Raw genomic sequence first — 16,134 nt, forward strand, 5'->3', positions numbered from 1 at the left:
CCTTCAGAATCCAAAGATTTCCCAGCAAATTACGTTGTTCTGGGGGCATCATTTGTTAAGTTAAACCTTTCTTTAATCACCAGTGCTGGATGTTTTCATGTTGGAATTTTATTATAGGGTTATTTCATTATTTAATCATTTTGGGAGAATATAAAATGACATCACAAGGAAAATGTAATAATACTCAGATGCTGTTCCAACATTTTTGCATTCATATTTTTGTGTATTTTAGCTCACTTAAATCTCACCACAATCTTAAAGGTAGGCATTATTATTATTTCCAGGTTACAGATGAAAGAGGAAGTCTGTGACACTAGCCATGATGCTCTGCTGCCTCTCTGGCAGAAGCAATAGAGTTATAATAACTATACGATTTATTGTCCATACTGGGCTCTTAATAATTAGTAATTATTCCAGGCAGCAGGTATAGACCTGAGTCAATCAGATTTATGGTCACCATAGACAAAGTGGAGAGCCATCAAGAATGATATCTCCTACGTCCCCCGCATTGACCATAGTCTTGGTAGACCTATCAGTTAAAAGTACACCTTTTCTGTGACCCAAGTTGGACAATAAAAAGCTTGTTTTTGGAATCTGAATCTTGGCCTGCCCAAAAGCCAGGTGAGCTTCATTCATTCCAGAAGTTATGCCCCTGCTCCCCCGATCTCTGGACACGCTTGGGGTTCTGTGCATTTAGACATTCACTTTTCCTCTTCCCTTGGATTCTGCGTATTACTTCATATACTATAAATACATTTAGTTTGTGTTTCAGTTAGAAATGGCTTCTCATCCTTGAAACCAAAGAAAAATAGTTGGTACAAAGGTCAACCTAGAGGACTCCTTACACACCACGAAAGCCGCTCATCACCTAAAATCAGCATTTCAAGTCCTTGTAATCCTTAAGCAGATTTTGAATGCCAGACCTAGAAGAACACCTTCAACTCTGGGGCTCTCCTTTGGGTAGGTTGGTGTATTCATATCTTATGGCTACTGTAACAAATTACCACAAACATGGTGGCTTAAAACAGCACAAATTTATTCTTTTATAGTTCTGGAGGCCAGAAGCCTGAAATTAGTTTCACTAGGCTAAGGCGTCAGGAGGGCTGGTTCCTTCTGCAGGCTCTGAGGGGAGAACCCACTGCCTTGCCTTTTCTAGCTTGGAGAGGCTCCTACAGTCTGCCTTGCAACTCCTTCCTCCCTCTTCAAAGTGTGTCACTCCAGTCTCTGCTTCCATTGTTACATGGCCTTCTCTCTGACTCTGACCCCTCCTGCAGCCTCTTAAAGACCCTTGTGATTACACTGGGCCCACCCACATAATCCATGATGATCTCCCCATCTCAATATACTTAGTCACATCCACAGAGTCCCTTTTGCTATATAAGATAATGTTCACAGGTTCTGGGGATTTGGATGTAGACATATGGGGCAGGGGGAGGGGGGAATGACACCATTCAGCCTCCGAAAGCTGGCAACTTAATGAAACACTATGGGAATAAAGATGGACTATCATTGCAAAAAGCTACCTCCAAAGAGGGAAAGAAATTGCTTTTTCTATATATCCCAGATTATCATTCTATTTATAAAGATTCTTCAGAATTAAAAAAATGCACACTTTTCATAACTTTTTTGTTTTAAATGTCATTGAATGCACTAAAGTTAGGAGTTTTAAGTAAAACTGACTGGAACTCCTGATATGGTGTGAGCAGATACAGAGTTGGGAGTGAGAAGAGTTTCTTAGAGTCTCTCTCTCTCTCTCTCTCTCTCTCTTTCTCTCTCTCTCCATATATATATACATATGCTCCCTGATTTCTTCTTGTGAATTGAGTAAGACCCAAATATGAGGATTCATCACTGAACGTGATGGGTGCTATGATGTGCTGTCTAGATTCTTCATACAGGGGAAAACAAACAAACAAACAAACAAACAAACATCCAAATGCTTGAGTGCTGCTGGCAAATAGCCCCAGTTGCCAGGCTGGCTTTAAAGACTGCCTGAGGGGAAGAGAGCTGATTTTTCTTAATAGCATGCCCTCTTCCTAAGGCACCCGTATTCAATGGTTGATCAATCCATGGGTATAGTGATCTGGCCCACTTGTGCCAATCTGGGACCATTTTGAATGTGCGTTCTATGTTCAAAACTCTTCCCATAAGACTGGCTGAGGCTTCCATTCAGACTGCATCACACCTCAACTCAGTGATGTGCTGGAACTGGCTGGTACCAGCACACCAGAGCTGGTTTGTGCATCTAACTGCTCCTCTCCTTCACGCCCAGTGACGTCAAGTGGGTACCTTAAAATCTGCCAGAGTGAGAGTACTCACACAATGGCAAAGTATAAACAATATAAATCAGGGCTTTAAAAATATCACCATTATTTCAGAGAACCATATATTAAACAGTTATCACCAAAGCACTGGAATTTTCCATCTGCACAATCCTGCTTCCTTCTCTTCCTGCCCAAAGACATTAATCCCAAGAGCACTCCCTAATAAACCTACTGTAAAATAATCTTCCTAAGGAAACTAATCTATAATACTTAAGATACTACATATTTTTTTCAGCTTCTGAAATAATTTTGAACAAATGACCTATCTTCAATTAAGTCAAGACTTAAAAATTGTACTTTCAAAAACACAAAGTAGCACAAATGATGTGAGATAGTTATTCGCATGACGAGCCATCAACTTCAATACTTTAGAATTTTCTGCAAATAAGGATATTCTTTTATATAACTACAACAATTAAAATAAAGAAATTAGAATTGATCCATTACTACCACTTAATCCTCAGACACTATTCAAATTTCACCAACTGTTCTAATAAAGTCTTTATAGCAAAAGGCTCAAGTTCAAATTCATGAGTGGCATATGACTGCCATGTCTCATTAGGCTCTTCAAACTCAGGCTATCCTTGACATCTATGACCTTGATATCTTGAAGTTTACGGGCCAGTTTTTGTTGTTGTTGAATGTCCTTCAGTTTGGATGTGTTTAATGTCCCTCATGATTAGATTCAAATTACACATCTCTGGCAGGAATATTGAATAAGAGCTGCTACACACTATCAGGTGGGGTAAGATTTTGACTCATCCGGTTGCTGATGGTGTTCACTTTCATTAATTAACACAGTGTCCTCTATTTTCCCTTTGTAATTAATAAGTATTTTTGTATGGAGGACAATTAGAGCTGTTTAGATGTTCCATTGCTCACCAAAATGTCTACTTACGTATTCATTTATTCACAATAGTATAGATTCATGGAATCTTTTTTTTTTCAATAGGTTATGGTCCATTCATATCATTATTTATTTGACATTAAATTTGTCCCAAATTGGGGTAGTTGGAGCCCCTTCACCCTGGCTTCTGGATCCTCCATCACTCTGTATGCCCTCTCCTGCTCTAGGTACAAGATGTTCTAAACTCACTTACACTATCCCTGACCCAAGACAGCAATCAGGCATTTCTCTAAGGAGCTCTGATTCCTTTTAGATTTATTAAGAAATTCAAGATACAGGTGATAGGTATGCTCAGTTATTGGGAGGTCACTGTTCCCAAGCAGTCGGAATATATGTGTGTGTGTGTGTGTATACACACATACCCAAACACATAGGATGCACATGCACACTTGCCTTTAAAATGTCTTTTTACCTTTCTTTCTATAATAGAATCTAGAAGTTAATATTGATATCCCCAATTCCATTCCAATTCCATAGGGTTCATTCTAAATTTTCCCTTTCCATGTTTTTATCTCCCTTTTTTTGACAGTAAAAATCCTGATTGATTTGATCAATCCCACTGTATGAAACCAATCTCCCATCACCTCTGTCGTCATCTCCCCCATACACATGACCTCTGAAACAGCATAGGGTGCTGCCCTAACTCTACGTGGCCAGCTTCCTCCACACCTTATCCATGCAGCTCTGGACTACCCTGACACCCAGCAGTCCTCCTCAACCTTACCTAGAATCCAACATCCTGCCCTGAGCCAGCTTCTGCATGGAAACCTATTCACCCCACTTGGACTCCTCATGCAAAATGCCTCTCCTCATGCATTGATGTCCTGCAGATCTGACTTGGCTATGAATCCTCAAACAGGCTGGCCCTCATGTGAAAGCACTCTTCACCTCAGTCAGGTGCTAACCATTCTTGGTAGCTCTCCTGTGAGGATGCTTTCTTAGTGCTGTTCACGTTCTAATATGCCATTCCAGGCCACCTCTCACAGGACTGACACCTGAACTTACACAGCTTCTGATACCCCATACAAGTGCACTTAGCTATGAGGCCTTTCTCCTCACCCTGCTTGGGCTCGGATGCCTGTGTGTTTGTCCTCCTTGTACTCCACACGCTCTGACACTAGCACCACACATGGAGACTTTCCGCATCCTGCATGGCCTCTGACTCTGATTGGCTGACCACGGCCCTCCTCCCATGCTCAGCCCTACCTAATGGCTTTTGGACCAAAATGTTTAGGAAGAGAAGGGGAATGAGCAGGAAGGGAAAAAGAAAAAAAGCCTTTTCCTTTTTTGAATGCAAAAGGGAAGTTTGCTGTTGGCAAAGGAGAAGTTTGCTGCTGTTGTGACTACATCCAAAAGCTCATTCAAAGAAAATTTTGCCTTTCCTTTTTAAGCTTTCAGATGTTTAAACTAATTCTTCAAAGTTGCTTAATCATCAAAAGCTCAATTAGTATTAAAAGTCTTCTATCAGCCCTTGAAAAATACAATTTAAAAAAACTGATTTATTTACTTTTGGCTGTGTTGGGTCTTTGTTGCTGCGCGCGGGCTTTCTCTAGTTGCGGCGAGCGGGGGCTACTCTTGTCTGCTCTGTGTGCGCTTCTCATTGCGGTGGCTTCTCTTGTCGCAGAGCACGGGCTCTAGGTGTGCAGTCTTCAGTATTTGTGGTTCACGGGCTCTACAGAGCAGCCTCAGTAATTGTGGTGCACGGGCTTTTCAATGCGGTGGCTTCTCTTGTTACAAAGCACGGGCTCTAGGCGCTGGGCTTCAGTAGTTGTGGCACACGGGCTTAGTTGCTCCGTGGCATGTGGGATCTTCCCGGACCAGGGCTCGAACTCGTGTCCCCTGCAGTGGCAGGTGGATTCTTAACCACTGTGCCACCAGGGAAGCCCCAAAAATACAATTTTTAAAAGTGCTATATGTGTGTGTTAGAGAAACAGATCAATTGATCATGCAAAGTTTTCAAACATACAAGGTGTTTCTTGTCTATGTTTCTCTTTACCTCAGCTAGAATTTAAATCCCACAGTGGCAGGGAATATGTCTAACTCATATTTGCAGTCATAGGATCTGGCACAGTTCCTGGCATGTGGTAGGCTCTAGGAACATGTATTTCTTGAACGAGTTAGTTGAACTAGTTTGGTGTGCTCTGTACCAAAGAATGCACAGCTATCATATGTCAAATGGAAAACTGCCCCAATGGTCACATAGCTGCCCAGCCTAGGTGACAAATGGACAACAGCAGTGAGATGAAGAGGGAGCTCTTATGTATTCAAAGACTGTGGGTTGAGACATAGTGTGGTCCTTTTTCATAAATGACTTTGGGAAACTCAGCTAACCATTATAAGTGATGATGGTGACACTAACTCATTTGATACTTTGTGTACTGAATGTAATAAAACATGTGAGTGGGAAATATAATTGTAAGGGTAAGGGTCGCTACAAACACAACAAGGGCCATGTGAAATCTATTCACATCTTTAAAAGTGGCACCAAACCAAAACTTTCATCATTATAATTTCATAAAGGTAGAACTAATAATCTACCCATAAGTATTTTGGGTTGTCATTTTTAAGCATAGTGAAAATGGGTACCCTTTGTTACTTTATCTCTTTCTAACAATGTTCTCTGTAAGATACAAATATTCCATGCATATATAAAAACAAAGAAATATGCTTTATTAGGGAGACCCTATCTCTGTCTACCCCCTATATTATCAAGAATAAATATGAAAATATGGTAGTTGTGTAGCCCCAGCCAGGCTCTCCCAGAAGGTATCTGCCACAGCCAGGCTATGGCTGAAAAATATGCATCTCATGTCTACCTCATGTCTTTCAGCCTCCTGTTTTCAAGTTGCAGTTTTGTGACACAGTCTATTAAACACACAGTTGAAGCAATTTACTTCTGCTAAAATCACTCACAGATGACCTGGCTCTCAGATGACTGAAACTGTTTATGAAAGGTACTAAATGGCTTTTTTTTAAAGTTACTATATTATTTTGGAATTGTACATGACACAAAAATTTTGCAATTAAATCGACATTTCCCCACATATGCACATTGGTGGCTCTTCTACCAATGAAATTTTCTTTATTACTTAAATTCCAGGTATATGACAATGTTTCTCACTCAACTTCAGTTTGTTTGTTTGCTTCTGATGGAGTATTTATGTTAGGATGGAAAACCAACAATTTTTTCTAAAAAGATACACTTGATTCTGATATGTTGCTCAGTCTTATCTTTTCTTATTACCTGATCCTCTTGACTATAATAAGAAGTTATAATAAAAACACTGAAAAAAACATTCTTCCAAGTGTTATTTGATCTTGCATAATATTTATTGTCAAAGGTAGTAAACATTTAAAGTTTACTTTAAAAAACTTTATAAACTTTATTATTGTCAAAGGTAGTAAACATTTAACGTTTACTTTAATAAACTTATAAAGTCTACTTTAATAAACCTACTTTCCCTGAATTCTTAAAATGGGGTTGTCCATGGCCAGTTTTTCCTTACTCCTCAATGCTACCCTCATTATTATTTACCCACCACCCTGTGGATTTCTTTGTTTGAAGTCTACACCATCTGTCTCAGACACCCACTTAATCAGTCCTGTTGTTCCTCTTATCCCCACTTCCACCACAATGCATGTCAATTCTGGACTCCCTAAAATGGTACCACTGTAGGACTCACATTCATTTTCCTTTCTATTCCAGAGTTCACTTAAATCATCTGGTCTTGAGATGCATTTGGCATGAGCTTCTAGATGCCTTAAATGCAGACATATCCATTCTAGCTGAATACTCGTTAATAGTACAGTACACATTAACTGGACCTCAAGTTTACATTGAACAAGATACACTGCAGCATTTCATAGATATGTATGCTTGCCCTTTATCATCTCAATCTCCTTACCATCGCCTCCTCATTGTTCTACACATATTTCATTGTCCTCTGCCCTCTCAAGGAACTCAAGTAAGGAACATCTGGAAGGGTACAACTTCGGAGTCATAGAGCCTTGTACAAATTCTGGCTTTACAACTTGTATGCTGTCTGATAAAAGATAAATATAGATAGGTATAATGGCATAAGAAAAATACTTTTTTGGAATTTCAGCAAGTCTCAAAACTGAAGCCAGCAAGTGATAGGTAACCCAAATTCTAAAAGAAACTGCTGGGAAGATATCAGAGCGGATACTGTGACTCTGAATCTCTATCATCCTCCTACAGACTCTATGAGAGAAGAGTAGGAATTTGAAGAATAGTTCAATGAAGTAAAGAAATTCAAAGGCATTGGATATGTGGTGGTATTTCCTACTTCTGGGGCAGGGAAGAAAGGTACTTTTCACTTCTCAAGCCAAATGACAAGGATCCCAAGATATTAATTTTCAGAGGTTGTGACTGCTTTTTAGAGATCAGCACCTCACTCTTGCATAGATATTTATTGGCTGTGAAACTGTAACCTGTAGTAATGCGCTGGTCTCATACAATGAGAAAGCACTTGGGGAACTGTGACAAGACTTCCTTGATGTTTGGAGATATGTGAGGCAGGAAATATTCTAGAGGAGTCTGAAGGACTGGGTGGGGAAAAGAAGTATCAGTGATTGAAGAAGTACATTTCCACACTTTCTTGTGGCAAGGAGCCACGGGTTTTTAAGAACAACTGGACAGGGTAAAAGGTAGCTGGATGCAAGCCCTCTAGATTGGGCTCTGCACTATGGGACTGTCTGCTGAGGCAGGGAGCCCCAGAAGCAAGTGTTTGGCTGGTTTATTGCCTGAAGAAGAAACCTGGGCTGGGGCGGGAGACAGAAAGATGTCAGCTGAGGTGTTTGGTCCATGCTGACAACTGTTCAGTGAAGAAGTCTCCAAAATGCCCCTCACTAAAAATGAAAACATGGATGCCTGCCACATTGGAGAATATGATGGCCACTCACTTTTACCCAAAAACTAGGTTACACCATTACTATTTGAAAATGTGGCTTTTGTACTAGTTGAAAATAGCCAGAAGATGCAACTAAATCAATCATCCAAACACTGGGAAGACAGTTCTGGCAGCAAGTTTAGAAGAAATTATGGAAAAAAAGCCATTTCCAATAGTTCAGCCTAAACAAAAATGTCTCTTCTCCCCTCAGTTCCCTTAATTGTAAAATGGGAATAATGCCACTTGCTTTTAAAGCCCAACTTGAGTATTGAGAAGGAGAACTAAAGGCTGATGGTTTATAAGTACCTAGCATAGTGATTTGCACCCAGTAATTTCTCAATAAACGGAAACTAAAAAAAGGAGGACACTTCAACTTAAAATTTAACAATTTGTTAGCACTGTCTTAGCTAGCACTAAATTCTAGCTATTCACTTTTTTCTGATCTTTTTTCACAGAACACATTGTAGTATTCCCAACATGGAACTGTTTCCAATTTTCATTTTTTTCTTATTCTGCTCCAGGCTAACTGTCCTGCTGAAAGAAGACAAATATGCCAGCTTAGCCCAATGCAGATCTATACCTCTGTCATCATGTCAGTTTCCCTCTGAAAACCTGTAACAGCTCTCTTTTGATTACAAAATCAAAGTCAAGATTTTCCACCTGTCACATCCCCTATATACCATCAGAATATATACTATCATTTATTAATTTATAAATTTGCTCAACAAATATTTATTGAGTGCCCATCATATAGCAAAAACTCTTCTAAGAGCTGGGGATACAGCAGTGAAAAAAACATAGAAAGATCTCTGCATTCAGTGAACTTATGCTCTAGTGTGGGAAGCAGAAAATAAAGAAGATAAATAAGTAAAACATGCTCTATGTTAAGTAGCCAGTAGTATAAAGGAGAACAATAAAGTAGAGAAAGGAGATAGAAGGTGTCATGGGTGTATAATTTTATATAATGTGGCCAAGGAAGACCCCAGAGAGAAAGTGACATTTAGCAAACACCTTGAAGGTAAGGGAGCAAACCATAAGAATATTCAGGGAACAAACATCCCAGACAGAGGGAAGAGAAAGTTCTAAAGCCCTGAAGTGGGAGTGTTCCCCGTGTGCTCCAGTGTTGACTGTACCTGGAACTGAGAGAGAAGGTGGGTAAGTACTAACACAGGATGTGGGAGATGTAATGGGAAGCTAGATCATGTAGAGCTTGGTAGGATATTAAAAGGACTTTGGTTTTTTCACTGAAGGAGATGAAAAGCATTGGAGAGATTTAAACAAAGTAGTAGCAAAAACTAGCTTAAATTTTAGTAGGATCACTCTGACCATTATATTGAATTAGAGACTGTAAGGTACACCAAAGGAAAAGCAAAAATCAAAACAAAACAAAAAGCACTTAGTAGGTTACTACAATAATTCAGGGGAAAACTGTTGGTGGCTTTGACTAATATGGTAGCAGTGGGGATGATGAAAAGAGCTAATATTTTGAAATTGCTGATGTGTCAGGGTTGTGGGTTGCAAGAGAGCAGGCTCAAATGAGATTCCAAGGTTTGGCATGAGCAACTGGAAGAGTGACGTTTCCATTTCCTAAGATGATGGACTCCATGAAAAGAGGGGGTTTCATGGGATTATCTGGTGCTGAGTTTGGGAGATGTTAAGTTTCAGATGAGTGTTACATATTCAAGTAAAGAGATCAACATTAGATGTTCAATTCTGGATGTCAGAGGAGAGGTCTAGATTGGAGGTCAAGAGGATATTTAAAATGAAGAGACTACGGAAAGGGAGTGAGTACTGACAGAAAATAGGCCCGCTCTAAGGACTTATTCTTGGGACATACCTATGTTTAGAGGTTAGGGAGAGAAAACAAAAAAGCACCAGTAAATAACAAGGAGATATAAGGCCAGAGAGGTATAAGAAAATTAGGAGAGCCTAGTAACTTGGAAGCCAAGTGAAAAATTTGTTTCAAAAAGGAGATAGAAATCAACTGTGTCAAACCATGCTGCTAGCTCAAGAACTATGAAATCTGAGAATATATGATTAAATGGAGCAACATAGAGATCATCAACAACCTTGGCAAGAGCAGTAGTGCTGGTATTGTGAAGAATAAAGTTAGCTGAAGTGGGTTTAGGACAAAATGGAGGTGGGGAGTGGTTGAAGACAGTGAATGTAGACAATTCTTTCAAGATTTTGAACAAGAAGGGAAGTGGGTGTACCTGTGAGAAGTGTTGTCTCAAGAGGTATTTTATGTATATGTTTGTTTGCTTCCATGCTGCTAGGAATAACCAAGAGAGAAAAAACAGTTGATGTCGAAGAGGTGGGCAGAGTTGTTGGAACAATGCACTTGTGTAATTTAGAGGGGAGGGCATCCAGTGTGCAATAGATGGGCTGCCTGCCATTAGAAGCAGGGACAATGCACTCATAGTAATAGGACAGGAGGCAGAGTACAGGACTGCAAATGCAAGTAAGAGGGTGAATGTGATGGTGGGACTAGTGGAGGTTTTCTTCTATTTCCTTCTATTTTTCTCAATAAAAAAGAAAGTAATATCATAAGCTGAGAGTGAGGATCGGAGAAGAGGTATTGGAAGTGTAAAGGGAGTGCTGAAATTATGAAATAATAATGCACAAAGTGGAAGAGAAAATAGACAAGGGCAGTTTCATGTAATTGATGGACAGCATCAGGGGCTTCCTTGAATGTAGTGATCATAACTGTATGAGTCAGCTTGACTACACGAGTAGTCCTTAAAATAACTCACTATTGTATTAGGTCATTCTCTTCAGCACACCATACCGTCATCGTATTTTGTCCACTCCTCATCTCTTCCTCTCTTGGAAACTCTATGCTCTCTTGTATCTGTATGTCCCACATAATTATTCAAGGGCTAACCCATGGCTCATGTTTTCTACAAGGCTCTCTGTAACATAACTCTCTATCTTGTTTTTTCCCCTGTTACATTCATTGGTGTTCTCTGGTGGTTGAGAGCACACACTGGGAGTTATACTGCCTCGATTCAAATGTCAGCTGCATGAGTTTGGAGAAGTTCCTTCACCTCTTGGGTATGTTTCTAAATCCATAAAACAAACACAATAAAACACAGGATATATTTCATGGGGCTTTCACTGAGAATTTGATGAGATAATGCAGGTAAACTACTTAATGCAATGCCTGTCAGGTAGTAAAAATTCAACAAATGTTGACTATTAGCTATATTTACTTTTATTACAGAATTTATTAATTCATGTATATTAATTGAGTCATGGGAGAAAAAAATCTTTCCCTAACCACCATGTTATGCAAGCTCATTAAGGATAGGGATGGTGTGCTATATTTGCTTGAAAATTTCTCACAAAATACTGATCAGAAAGGAGGCACTGGATGAGTGTTTATGAAATTGAATTTTACTTATTAACTTACATTGTAAAATTTAACTTTATCTTACTTAGTATGATGATAAAATAATTACTTTATACTGGATCTTTCCATTTGAATTTCTTAGAATACCATCTTAGAAAATTATCTCATAAAGTATAACCAGATAGCTTCCTATGACATTTTAGTGAAAATGTCTGTATCTATGTCTATACTTTTTCACTGCTAAGAAGGAAAAAGACAAAAAAGGAACAGAAAGAATGCCTTTCCTCAGGGGAAAAATAAAGCAAGATTTGTTAAATGCAATAAATAAGGGTATCGTGGGACATGTATTTGTACACATATATTTTCTGTCCTAAAATTATAACTATTACATATGCTCCACACAGTTCAAGTTGAATTTGGAGTATACATAGTGAAATTTATTTTCGACATTGTTTTCACTATGTTTTGATACAACAAAATTACATGGCATTTAAGATATTAAACATTTAAATTCAAAGACTAAGCACAAATTGTCTTATTTATAAAGCAACTGTAATTCAGAAAGTGGATTGGCTTCTATAGGAGACATTTCAAGGTCATGAAAATATTAATTGCAATATACTATGAGAATTTTAGACATGCCAACGTCTCCATGTCAATGAAACTATCTTACTTTCATGGGTTAAATTATATTAACTATGAAATCAAATTCTTCCTCAGAAAAATAACATTGCAAGTTGGCATTAGACCAATTTAGCCTTCCTTTAAGGCACTAATATGTGTATAGAAAACATCTGTCCATGGAAAAAAATTGGAAGATTTTTATATAGAAGTCATATATTCCTTTGACATAGGATTTTTGTAGCAAAAGCAGAACTACATACTTTCTTAAGTTGAATCAATATGCAAATGTTTCTTAAAAAACTTTCTTTACTTTTGAAATCGGATTTTTTTCATATAGTAAGGAAAAAACTCCACATTTTAATGAGAAAATCAACTTGCAAGGGCCAGTTTTAGAAATATTAGAATCTTGAAATTTTCTTAATTTATATTTTACTCAATTTTGCTAACACTGTAAAGATAAATATAGTAATGATTTCACAAAGAAGAAATAGAAAATGAGAATATTAATTGGATTTCTAATCTTTGTTCCACATCTTTTCTTTTTAATTTGAGAATTACTACAACTTTCATATGCTGGCAAAAACTTTTATAGAAACTATAGATAACAATAGTTTCTATAATCCTTGGTTTTATCTAATGTGTACATTTTAATTTCATTACCCGGATTAAAAGCGGTAAGTATGCCTCTGTATATTTGAGAGAGTGTATGTGTGAGTGGCATTATGTGTGTGTATGAAATCAGCAATACCACCCATCTCCTGGTCACTCAAATTTGAAACATTAGAGTCCTCTGTGACTCCTCTGTTTTCTCTTTCCTTGTATTCAGTCACCAGTTCTGACATATCACTTCAAAATATACTTGGGATCATCTCTACTTATAGTTCCTGTCCCTCGTCCTTATCTGCTTCAGGTTCAAAACACAAACACATGCACACACACATAAAACTGAAAATTCAATTACATGCCCATCTCTCCTGAAGCTATCCTGAATTTGTTCTTTACCATTTCCCTTCATTTTAGCACATTACTACACATTGCTTTATATTTCTACAGCAGCTACTATGGACAAATTCCTATCTAATCATATCTACATGAATATAATAGCCAGTAGGGAATCCTGTTAAATTCAAGATTCTCCTATCTATAATATTTGCTATATAAAACTTCAGATATATCTCTTCCTAAGTATCATTTTGCTCATGGCATATTTCTGCTCCAATGCCTCCAAGTTGCCTACCATGACATGTCTAAACAAAGGCAGAGGTATTATTTTTAAGATTCTCCATCTTCTCTAGGCCTGTGATCCAGAATGGCTGGTTACAACTTCCATTCTAGTTGTACAAGGTGTAACAAGGCTTCGTACAGTTTCTATCTAGACTCTATCACATTTTTCCATTTAATCATCCAAAATTTCTGCATTTTAAAGACTGCTTTTCTCATTACCTTTTAAAATTTTTCTTTGTTTTTTTAGAACAAAAACTATCTCATTTTATTTATATGAGCTCTATTTTTAATGAAGATTAAAAAATAAACATTCTGCCCCAAATTACAGAGCATCCATATGTAGAAAACTATATATATATGTGTGTGTGTGTGTGTGTGTATATGTATACATATATGTAATATATATATATACACACAGAAGAAAACATTAACAGCCATAATAGTGGGTAAGTATAAAAACTCTTTTAGTCTTAAATTACATGAGGAAACATGTAAATAAAAATATAATTGCCATGGTAGATTTAGAAAATTAAATTCTCTGCTTTCTCAATCATAATTTACAAAACAAAAGAAAAAATGTATCTGACCAGCTTGAATATATAAACTCTTAAGAGTAAAAATGAAATAATAGCCAGATACAAAGCCCAGTTTGCTTATAATCCATGTTCTTAACAAGTTGTTTCACTGTCTTTGATCTAATCAGAACTGGCTTTCTCCTCAATATGCTTTTCTTCCTGCCCCAAAAGTTATCTCCTTTCTATCTAATGTGGTTCCACACATATCCACCCGATAAAGCCTGGCTCCAAATACACCCTCTTAGAAAGCTTTCCTTCACCTCACCTCCACACAATGGTACTTCTAAACTCATATTTCCATATACCATATTTTTTAATACATTTTCTGTCTTGCATGCATAACATTCTGTAATGGAGAACTGTATCATTTGGTTTTCATGGCTACACAACTAGATCTTGATAAGTGCAAATATATAAGCTAATAGAAGATTTTTATACAAAGATGAGGCAGTGAATGAAAGCTGAAAACTATAATTGCAATTCTGGGAAGAAAGCATCTACCTTTAAAAAAACTGTTCAAAGATCAAAGTTGGAAGTCTTACACTTCCAGATTTCAAAACTTATTACAAAGCTACAGTAATCAAAAAACTCTAGCACTGGCATAAAAACAGACACATAGACCGACGGAATAAAAAGAGGGCCCAGAAGTAACCCCTTACAGATACAGTCAAATCGTTTTTGATGAGAAGACCAAAACTACACAATGGTGACAGAACACTCTTCAAGAAATCTTGGTAAAACTATATATACATGCTGAAAAATGAAGTTGGACCCTTACCTTACAACACATAGAAAAATTAACTGAAGTAGATGAAAGACCTAATCACAGGAGCTAAAACTCTTAGAACAAAGCATAGGGGAAAAGCTTCATGATATTAGATTTGGCAATATTTTCTTATATATGACATCAAAAGTGCAGGCAAAAAATAAAAATAGATAAACTGGACTATATCAAAATTAATAACTTCTGTTTTTAATCAGAGGATAAAATCAACAGAGTGAAAAGGCAATCTGTAGAAGGGGGAAATATTAGCAAATCATATATCTGATAAGGGATTAATATCCAGAATTTATAAAGAATTCATACAACTCAATGACAACAAAAAAACAAATACCTCAATTAAAACATGGGGAAAGGGCTTCCCTGGTGGCGCAGTGGTTGAGAGTCTGCCTGCCGATGCAGGGGACACGGGTTTGTGCCCTGGTCCGGGAAGATCCCACGTGCTGCGGAGCGGCTGGGCCCGTGAGCCATGGCCACTGAGCCTGCGCGTCCGGAGCCTGTGCTCCACAACAGGAGAGGCCACAACAGTGAGAGGCCCGCGTACCGCAAAAAAAAAAAAAAAAGAAAAAAAAAAGGGGGAAAGAACCTGAATAGACATATCTCAAAATAAGACATACAAATGGCCAAAAAAAACACATGAAAAGAAGTTCAACATCACTGATCATGCAAACCAAATCTACAATGAGATACCACCTCACACCCATTAGGATGGCTACTATTAAAAAAAACAAAAAAAGAAAATTTTAAAAGATGTTGGCAAGGATGTGGAGAAACTGGAACCCTTGCACACTGGAATGTAAAATGGTACAGCCCCAAGGTTCAGATCAAGACGATGGAGTAAGAGGGCATGAAGCTCATCTCCCACCATGAACACATCAAAAATACATCTACATGTGGAAAAATTCTCATTGAAAACTAACTGGAGACTGGCAGAAGAACTGCTGTACAATGAAGATGTAAGAAAGATATACACATAACTAGATAGGAAGGGAAGAAAAGCAATTAGTTTGGGAACTGTGCCCCTGGAAAGGGACTCAGAGGAAAATGCAGATTACAAGGGGGGGACACCCACACTGAGGAGTAAGCAGTTTGAGCCACATACTGGGCACCCCAGTCCTGGGATCCTATGAGGGAGAGACAAGCCCCCTTGGCTGGTTGGAGGACCCTTGGGACTAACAGAAGGGCTGTGGGAAGCCCGGACTCTGCTCATAGGGAGTATGCACACTGGCTTGCCCCTAAGGCAGGGAGGAGAGAGGTTTGCTCTACTGGCTGCTGAGTTTCTTGAGACTGCCCCACAGCACACCTCAGACCAAGTTGGGCAAAAATTCTGGCCCACTCACTCCACATCACAGTGCAGCACTGGATCTGGGACAGCCATGAACAGGGAGAAGACTCAACTGTGGGACACAGATGCGACCTGGTCCCAGGGCTTAGCAT

This window comes from Delphinapterus leucas, chromosome 8 (assembly GCF_059928025.1).
Source record: "Delphinapterus leucas isolate spDelLeu-1000000601 "Yukka" chromosome 8, BTC_Dleu_Yukka2, whole genome shotgun sequence".
NCBI classification, from domain to species: domain Eukaryota; kingdom Metazoa; phylum Chordata; class Mammalia; order Artiodactyla; family Monodontidae; genus Delphinapterus; species Delphinapterus leucas.